We start from the raw sequence: 10,631 nt of genomic DNA on the forward strand, positions 1-10,631 counted from the left end.
CGTGATTGACTGTAGACCCTGCCACATACCTCTTGTGTCTGAGCCGTTGAATTGAGATTCTACTTTGTCTCTGTACTGGCGCTTAGCTTGTTTGATAGCCTTGCGGAGGGAATAGCTGCACTGTTTGTATTCAGTCATGTTACCAGACACCTTGCCCTGATTAAAAGCAGTGGTTCGTGCCTTCAGTTTCACACGAATGCTGCCAACCCAATTGAACCTCTCTGGATAGACCTGAAAATAGCTGTGCAGCGACGCTCCCCATCCAAACTGACAGAGCTTGAGAGGATCTGCAGAGAAGAATGCTTGTAACGTGATACCCAAGAGGACTCAAGGCTGTAATTGCTGCCAAAGGTGTTTCAACAAAGTACTGAGTATGTAAATGTGATATTTTAGTTTTTGATTTGAAATCAATTTGATATTGTGTGTAGATTTGATGAGGGAAAAAACTATTTAATACATGTTAGAATAATGCTGTAATGTAACAATGTGGAAAAAAATCAAGGGGTCTGTATACTTTCCGAATGCGCTGTGTATGACATGCGCAGACTGGGCTAGTAAACATCCTGACACTAGGGCCTTGTCGTGCCTCCTTATTTTAGATAATACTACATGGTGTCAGAGTGGTTTTAATAATGACAAAAACGTGAAGGACTTACCATGTAAATCATAAATCCATGCCGACAGACTCTTTCATAGCAAGGAGGGCACATTTTTGGATATAAACAGCGCAGATCATCATTGGTCTTAGCTAACGAGTGAGGATTAGGTTACTGCTAGCAACATCTTACAAGAGGAAGAAACTGTCAGGATTTCAGCGTTGTCAACTCCAAGTTCAATGGACACTCTCACGAACATGAACAGGCCAGTCGCTAGTGCTGACGGATTTCGCATTAGCCCCATGAGAATTTTGATTGTATGTTCATTCAAAACTGGCCAAAATGGATCAGGCGCTTTGAGAAGTTTCAGACTTAAACATGGCAAATCTGGCATTTCAAGTTAATACACTGATTTACTCTATAGGTGATGAAACTGGGAATATATTAAATGTTTAATTGTTGACTGAGGAAGAGAAACTTAGCTACAGTGCAAGTAAAGACTTATGAAACGCATTTCGTAGGGAGACACAACATTATGTTTAAGACAGGTAGGTTTAATGTGTGCAGAAGCAGGGTGAAACCGCTGGCAGATTTATCACAGCTGTTCAGAAGCTAGCAGAACATAGTCAGTTTGACGCACTCAGGGAAGAACTGATCCGAGATCGGATTGTATATCAGAGAGACGTCAACATACCAGCACAACTTAACAGCACAACCAGCACTACGACCAGGAATATGACTTTCCCAAAGTGGATCCTTTGTCTGCACCTCCGAAGGCATTTGAACTGATTCCAGAGGTCAACCCAAAACAACACTGTCGGAGGAGAGGGTGCTGGAGCGGTCTTCTAGTGAGGCTTCAGATGCGCGCACACCACCCACCGCTTCTGAGTATATTACTTGCTGATGTCCAGTCCCTAGTTAACAAAGTCAATGAAATTAGGGAAAGAGTAGCTTTCCAAAGAGAGATCCGGGATTGTAACATATTCTGTTTCACAGAGACATGGCTAGCTGGGGACATGCTGTCGGAGTCTGTACAGCCAACGGGATTTTCTCCTATAGGCAGAAACTAAAACAGGAAGCGCCCGGTCTATCTAACCCCGGTCTGACCAATCGGATTTCACGCTTCAAGATTGCTTCAATCACGTGGACTGGGATAAGTTCCGGGTAGCCTCAGACAACAACATTGACGTATGCGCTGACTCGGTGAGCGAGTTTATAAGGAAGTGTATAGGAGATGTTGTACCCACTGTGACTAATAAAACCTTCCCCTACCAGAAACCGTGGATTAATGGCAACATTCGCACAAAACTGAAAGCACGTACCACCGCATTTAATCATGGCAAGGCAACTGGAAACATGGCCGAAAACAAACAGTGTAGTTATTCCCTCCGTAAAGCAATCAAACAAGCAAAGCATCAGTATAGAGACAAAGTGGAGTCTCAATTCAACGGCTGAAACACGAGACATATGTGGCGGGGTCTACAGACAATCACGGATTACAAAAAGAAAACCAGCCCCGTCGCAGATAACGACGTCTTGCTCCCAGACAATTTAAATAGCTCCTTTGAGTGCTTTGAAGACAATATAGTTCCACCGACACGGCCCACTACTAAAGACTGATGGGCTCTCCTTCCCCGTGGCCGACATGAGTAAAACATTTAAACCTGTTAACCCTCGCAAGGCTGCCGGCCCAGACGGCATCCCTAGCCTCAGAGCATGCGCAAACCAGCTGGCTGGTGTGTTTAAGGACATATTCAATCAAACCCTATCCCAGTCTGCCGTCCCAACATGCTTCAAGATGGCAACCATTGTTCCTGTTCCCAAGAAAGCTAAGGTAACTGAACTAAATGACTATTGCCCCGTAGCACTCACTTCTAGACAAACTCCTAGACCTACTCCAATTTTCTTACCGCCCCAATAGGTCCACAGACAATGCAATCGCCATCAAACTGCACACTGCCCTATCCCATCTGGACAACAGAAATACCCATGAAAGAATGCTGTTCATTGACTACAGCTCGGCATTCAACACCATAGTACCCTCCAAACTCATCATTAAGCTCGAGACCCTGGGTCTCGACCCCACCCTGTACAACCGGGTCCTGGACTTCTTGACGGTCCGCTCCCAGGTGGTGAAGGTAAGAAACAACGTCTCCACTCCGCTGATCCTCAACACTGAAACGAAGTCTGGAGTCAGGAAAATAACCTCTCACTCAATGTCAGCAAAACAAAAGAAATGATCGTGGACTACCTGTTCACCCCCATTTACATTGACGGGACAGCAATGGAGAAGGTGGAAAGTTCCTCGGTGTACATATCACCGACAAACTAAAATGGTCCATGCACACAGATAGTGTGGTGAAGAAGGCACAACAGCGCCTCTTCAACCTCAGGAGGCTGAAAAAATGTGGCTTGTCACTGGAAACCCTCACTAACTTTTACAGGTGCACAATTGAGCGCATCCTGTCGGACTGTATTACCGCCTGGTACGGCAACTGTACCGCCCACAACCGCAAAGCTCTCCAGAGGGTGGTGTGGTCTGCACATCACCGGGGGCAAACTACCTGCCCTCCAGGACACCTACACCACCCGATGTCACAGGAAGGCAAAAAGGATCATCAAGGACAATAACCGCCCGAGCCACTGCCTGTTCACCCCGCTACCATCCAGAAGGCGAGGTCAGTATAGGTGCATCAAAGCTGGGACAGAGAGTTTGAAAAACATCGAGGCCATCAGATTATTAAACAGCCACCACTAGCATAGAGAGGCGGCTGCCTACCTACAGACTTGATTTCATTGGCCACTTTAATAAATGGAACACTAGTCACTTTAATCATGTTTACATATCACGCATTACTCATCTCATATGTATATACTGTATCCGTCACTATCTATTCTACTCTCCATACAACTCTCCTTCCGTGGCCTCCAACTGCTCTTAAATGCAGGGAAAACTAAATACATGCTATTCTACCGATCCCTGCCCGCACCTGCTCGCCCGTCCAGCATCTCTACTCTGGACGGCTCTGACTTAGAATACGTGGACAACTACAAATACCTAGGTGCCTGGTTAGACTAAACTCTCCTTCCAGACTTACATTAAGCATCTCCAATCCAAAATTAAATCTTTCTCGCAACAAAGCATCCTTCACTCATGCTGCCAAACACACCCTTGAAAAACTGACCATCCTACCAATCCTCGACTTCGGTGATGTCATCTATAAAATAGCCTCCAACACTCTACTCAACAAACTGGATGCAGTCTATCACAGTGCCATCCGTTTTGTCACCAAAGCCCCATACACTACCCACCATTGCGACCTGTACGATCTCATTGGTTGGCCCTCGCTTCATACTCGTCACCAAACCCACTGGCTACAGGTTATCTACAACTCTCTGCTAGGTAAAGCCCCGCCTTATCTCAGCCCACTGGTCACCATGGCAGCACCCACTCGTTGCACGCGCTCCAACAGGTATATGGTCACCCCCAAAGCCTATTCCTCCTTTGGTCGTCTTTCCTTCCAGTTCTCTGCTGCCAATGACTGGAACGAACTGAAAAAATGTCTGAAGATGAAGACTCATGTCTCCCTCACTATCTTTAAGCACCAGCTGTCAGAGCAGCTCACAGATCACTGCATCTGTACATAGATGGAATGTTTACAGATTGGCTATCTACCTACCTCTGTCACTGCTCATCCATATATTTTATACTTATATATTTTCATCCCAGTACTTTACTAGATAGTGTGCATTAGGTTTTGTTGTGGAATTGTTAGATATTACCTGTTAGATACTGCTGCACTGTCAGATCTAGAAGCATAAGCATTTCACTAGATTTGCAATAACATCTGCATGTGACAAATAAAATTGATTTAATTTAGTGAACAGTTTCTGAACAGTTACAGTTGGATTCACAGCTTATCTTGTCCAAAGCTGTAAACCAGGTTAGGCAGAGTGAGACAGTAAAAAAACAGCAGGCGATGCTGTGCAGTAGCAGCTCTATGTAGAGTGAAGAGAGGGAGGAAATACATGCGTTTTCATACCGTGCTAAAACAACTGAGGGGAACAGAGACAGATGTGGAGAAAACAATCACAGACAGTCCCAGTAGCCAGTTCAAGCATTTGTCGCAAATGTGGGAAATCCCCTTTCCACAGCTAGAAAGATTGCCTTTTCATCAGTCTGTCAATCAAAGCAAATGCATGAGGTCTCAGAGGAGGAACAGCAGTTACAGTAGGTCAGCTAATTCTGGGGGAAGTAGGGGGGGATGCTGGCTGGCACTCCGACATTAAACTGTAGTCATTTCAACCAGACACAGGTGTAGCAGTGACATCAATCCCCACTAGGCTGTATAGCTACAGTAGAGATGGCTTGCTACAAACAAAAAACTGTACAGGCCCAGTAATAAGATATTACCAGTGGTAGGGCAGATTGTGTGTAAACTGGAGAGTAAAGAGAAGTGCCATCCAGCCTGTATTCGTCATTGACTCTCTGGCCAGACCGCTGCCGGGGCTGCCAGCAATTGAAGCATTTGCAACTCATTGAGAGAGTGAGTGAACTGGACGCCCCAGGGGAGGTTTTCAAAAATAAATTCCCAAAAGTGATTTCTGGCCTAGGAAGGCTAGAAGGTGACTACAAAATCCACCTGAAGGAGGATGCAGTCCCCTATGCCCTTATCACCCCCTGCTGTGTGCCTATCCCTTTGGAAGGATGGAAGAAATTGGGTATGCGTCTAAAATAGAGAGTCCCACTGATTGGTGTGCAGGGATGGTGGTGGTCCCAAAAGCCAATGGGGACATTACTAACTTGAATGAGGCACTGCAGAGAGAGACACATCTTACCATCAGTGGAGAAGTCACTGGCTTAGTTGGATGGTTCACAGGTCTTCACAAAGCTGGATGCCCGCTCAGGCTTCTGGCAGATACCCCTGTCACCAGAGAGTAGGGCGCTCCCACCGTTTGGCTTCAACATTTTACGGTTTCAACATTTTGCCATTTGGAATCGCTCCCGGCCCTGAGCATTTCCAAAGACCCATGTCCCAGCTGTTGGATGGGCTGAGGGGCATCATAGTCCACGTGGACTTCGTGCTCATGTGCAGACGGGACAGAGCAGAACATAATGAATGACTGGCCTGACACTCAATGAAAAATGCCCCTTTGCATTTTTGACCCGGAGAAGATCAGCACTATCACAGACATGCCCATCCCCCAGAACGTGGCTGGAGTCAGGACCTTCTTAGGCATGGCCACATATGTGAGTAACTTTCAGACACAACCAAACCCCTGAGAGACTGACTAGCCAAAGAGAATGACTCAGAATGACTCAAAAGAGAATGACATGCAACAGGCAGCATTTGACAAAATCAGAGGACACCTGGCCTCACAGAGAGTGCTGGCCCAGTACCGCCCCCATGCTAAGACAAATGTGTCAGCAGAGGCACCATCCTTTGGGCTAGGGGCGGTCCTCACACAGATGCAGGACATCATGGAGTGGTGTCCAATAACATACATCTCACAAAGCTTATCTGACACAGAGCAAAGGCATGCACAAGTGGAGAAGAAGGCGTTGGCTATCACATGGGCATGTGAAATGCTCAGGCAATAGTTAATTGGCCTTCAGCTTACAGCAGAGACTGACCACAAACCACTGTTGGCTCTGTTAGGGACAAAAGCACTGGACGACTTGCCTCCCAGTGTTCTGCGCTTCCGCCTCAGATTGCTGAGGTTCACCTACAAGATGGTATATGTGCCAGGGAAGGCACTGAACACAGCAGACACTCTCCAGGGCCCCAATTAAACATCCATTAACAGAGGAGAAGCCATGTCTAGAGGGCGAGGTACAGGTGTCTGTTAATGGAGTAAGAGACAGCATACCTGTGTCTCAGAACAAACTGCAGCAGATTGCAGAGGAGCAACAGCGAGACCATCTGCCGACAGAGAGTACAGGAGTTCAAAAAAGAATGGCCTAAGGCCTAGGCAGTAGGCTCTGCCTCAGCTTCTGAAGCCCTATTGGGTGCACCAAAGTGACTTCCACCATAATGGAGACCTACTCATGAACAGTCAATGGATAGTTATCCCAGAGACTCTACAACCAGAAATGCTAAACTGAGTTTATGAGGATACATGAGGATATCCAAATGCAGACTGAGGTGTCTACAGTTGGTGTGGTGGCTTGGTCTAAGTACTCAGATTGCCAAGCTGGTGGCCCAGTGTGAGGTGTGTGCAAAATGTCAACCTTATCATCCTGAACCAATGATGGCAACTGAGCTGCCAAAACGGCCATGGCAAAAGGTAGGGGCAGGTATGTTCTCTTGGATTAGATTACTATTCAAGATACATTGAAATAGCAAAGACACCCATAACCACATCAGCTGGTGTTATCAATGGATTAAAGTCATTTTTCCAGGCAAGTGGTAGCTGAGGTCCTGGTTGCTTTTTCTGTATAATATGACTTCGCACATGTGACCAGTAGCCCCTACCATACACAGAGAAGTGTCAAGGCAGAGAGGGCTGTGAAAACAGTCAAGGGACTGCTGAAAAAGAACAAGGATCTGTATAGGGCTCTGTTTGCTTACAGAGTCACACCACTGCATCATGGACAGAAGGCTACGCTCCCCATTGCCTGTCTCACCGGCTCAGGTTAACAAGCTCGCCCAAAAAGTGATGTGAAGCCACCAGAGTGGCTGAAAGACTATGTTATGTGAATAGAATACCATACCCAGGGGACCATACCCAGCAAAAATAAAGATTTGACCTAAGTTAATGCATAGTTCAGACTGTGTAATTTCATGCTTTCATGGTGTTTCAGAATGGGAAGTAGCATGTTAAAGAAAATAATACTTGTTTCAAAACTGCATTTCAGTTATGCTTCAGTGATTATGCATGTTGAATTCTTGTTCATCGGAGAGGGGAAGATGTAGTAAGATGTCCCTTGTTTTCGTGTGCGTAAAAACAGTGATCACCTATTGCATGAGCTTCCACATTCGCTACAGAAGTGGAAAAGATGGAAAAATGTTTATTTTCTCTGTAAATTATCACAGCTGGAAGATACATTCAAAGAGACGCAAGTGAACAAGCTTAAATCTGCTCCATCTCCAACAAACTAATCAATAAATCTATAAGAACCACGGGTCTTAAACATGAATGACCCAAGATGCTACCAAACTTTAAGTAAAGTTGACTGCCGAAAAACGTACGTAGAATATAATGTTGCCAATGTCTTTTGTGTAATCTGGTAAGCATGAGCTTGAATATTCCCTGTCGGTTTGGCATGGGTGGATTTCAGATATGTTAGCACACATCCTAAACTCTTCCTCTTCTCTCAACATAGTGTTGCAACATGTGTTCCGGACAATGGGGGGCACTAGCGGTTTCCCATTTACTTATTATTGGGTAATTCCAATATGACCAGATTTAAGTGGTTCTACCTAGACATGAACTAAAAACATGCCTCCCTGTTACGTCACATGAAAATCGAAATGTGTCATAACACATTCAGCTTTAGAGTCATGTGTCAATCATAGAGCCATCGTCATTGGTCCGACCATGTTGTCCACACAGAGTAGAGGGCTGTGACCCTTTCTAACGCCGGAGAGTGCAGTTAAGGTAAATCACTGGTTTTCCAGATAGTTAGCAGCCTGCGCTATAAGCCGGATTGTTACACAGGTTATGGCAGTTGAACAGCTCAGAGACAACTGGTTTAGCTTCCCATGCCTCAGACTCTCTCCATAGGGAGCTACTAATTCAAGTGAGATTTCAGTTCCTTGCATGTTGAATTTTACAATGTTGGCATAGCCCTTTGCTGTAGTCAATGACCAAAAGCAACCTCTTTGGCGTCATGGGAGGAAAGTAAATAAATACAGTTTTTCTATGTCAAACAGTTTTGTTATATTTCTGTCTTCTGAGATGTATATAAAGTGTAATATTAGGATGTAATACATTTAAACTCTATATCTGATATGGTACAGGTTTAATATTTTTTTAAGCCCATAGACGTGTGTGAGGTGTATATTTTTGTTTGAAAGTAGATTTGTATAAGATTACCAATAATCACTCTGTGTGACCTTGACCCAGTAAAAAGTTAAAGTATCTTTCTGGGGTTTAATTTAGTGTTTATAAGTGTTTCCCTTTCAAATTGTGCTCTGGGAAAGAGAATACAGTCAGTGTTGTTTGGGGATTCACCCTATTATAGTGTATGATATAGTCAGACTTATACAGGTCTGCTAAGCATGACACTACCAAACCAAATTGAACTGTAGCGCAATAGCCTCTGGGACAGTGATTTTGACATAGATTCTTAGCACCTTACATTGTGCCGTTGGTCCGCTCATGTTTCATTTAAGACACTAACAGTGATTACCATCCTCCCACATAAGCCCCCAGTTTACACTGACAAAAGAGGATACCACGTGTCCTTACCGTTTGCCCGGCTTATCCAGACTCGTCTGTGTGTCTAACTTTTCGCTTGACTTCCAGGTGAGAACTGCATGGGATCAATATGGCCAATACTCCTCCGTCTTCCGCTCAGGCGAGGCAGAGTAGAGGAGAGAGGTGTATCAGCTCTCCCTTCAGTCCAGTAATAAAGCAGTCAGAAAGTAGCGGTGTTAGCCTTCAGGACTACCAGGCTGCTGCGTTTGTGCATCTGCTGAAGACCATTGTCACACGTCCAGAGGTTCCGCTGGTGGAGGAAGATGCCCATAGTCCCCATAGTCTTAACTTCAGGTGTTCAGTGACTTATCAAAGCCTAGGTGTTAGGGCAGATACAGAGCTTTTTTAGTAAGGGTATGAAACACAACGTCTGTTAGTAGTGTAGAGTTGTTTCCTCCAGATGATTCTACCTCCTTCACACACAGCCAGACTGCCAGGTATGCTGAAGGAGACCTGCCAGACTTTCAGAGAGAGAATCTGCCCTAGAAATCCAGCAACTCTTATGGCAATAAACAATCAGCCCACAGCTTAACAATTTGTAAATCAACATAAATTGTCTAGAAATCTCCTGCAGTGTGTTGAGTAAATGGAATGTTATTTACGCAGTACTGAAATATTTTAAAATCTCATGAGAATACTTTTTAAACTCCAAGATCCAGATGAGTTCGATCAGTCTGTCCATTTCCCTGCGTTTAGAACACAACACTCTCTGAACAAGATGAGACGTTCCAAGATGGAGCTATTCACCCCACAGATTCCTTCAATGTGAGTTAATTACAGCTCTGTCCTCACAGAGTAAGAGAGAGAGAGTGACTCCAGCCTTAATCTAAATTACACAATAATTTGCGAATCCCGGTGCTGCAGCGATGGAAGTTTCAGAGATACTGAGTGTCCCGACTAAGTAGGCGCGCCGCTGATTGTAAGCACGGCAGCTGCTACCTGTCATCCACAGAGAAAGAGAAACAGGCAGACACTGAAATAATGTTCCTTCTGCAAATTCAAAGTAACCTCTTCTGTTGGTGTACAGTGTAGTGTAGTAGACTATTCTGCTTTTCGTAAGCCTGCTTGTGTCAGAGAGCCCAGCTTTACACTGCTAAGGTATGGAGGGATGGGAGCACAGGATGGACAGAGGGGGGAGCTAAGTGGAAGAAGGGGGTGAGGGATTGAATAGCTTCATCACTCTTTCGCCCCCTTTCTCCGCCTCCTCGTTTCCTCCCCTCCCCTTTAAGACATAAATACATTCAAATACACACACGCACGCACGCACACGCACTCAGACACATTCACACACACCATTGGCAGACTCAAGTCTAATCAAAGGAGGCTGGCTTAGAATATCTCGGGACTGCAGTTGATTCATGTGCGTGTGCGTATGCTCGTGTCACAGTCTGCACTGACCTCTGCACAAAGGATAAAGATGCATTATGTATGTACATTTACATTAGCAGAGCCAAAAGAGTAAGTGACATAATAAAATCCTTTATATCCTGTGTGCTGAGGGCTGGTCTGATGATTTATTAATTTAAAAAATGATCCATCAGTCTTTTCATCTATAGGTTATACAATTTGCCTACGTTTTTCAGCCTAGTTACCGAAGGTCCAATCTGTTAC

The 10,631-nt window shown here is 45.0% G+C and overlaps 1 protein-coding gene across 1 annotated transcript in view; it reads right to left on the reverse strand.

Annotated features, from left to right (window-relative positions):
* Positions 1–10,125, reverse strand: part of LOC112252212 (neurturin) — a 42,102-nt gene extending 31,977 nt beyond the window's left edge. Inside the window, exon 1 of the mRNA XM_024423250.2 lies at positions 9,012–10,125. The gene's annotated coding sequence lies outside the window, so the exon portion shown is untranslated. The remainder of the gene's footprint in view (positions 1–9,011) is intronic.
* Between the last annotated feature and the right edge of the window lie 506 nt (positions 10,126–10,631).

Source organism: Oncorhynchus tshawytscha, linkage group LG06 (genome assembly GCF_018296145.1).
Source record: "Oncorhynchus tshawytscha isolate Ot180627B linkage group LG06, Otsh_v2.0, whole genome shotgun sequence".
In the NCBI taxonomy this organism is placed as follows: Eukaryota; Metazoa; Chordata; class Actinopteri; order Salmoniformes; family Salmonidae; genus Oncorhynchus; species Oncorhynchus tshawytscha.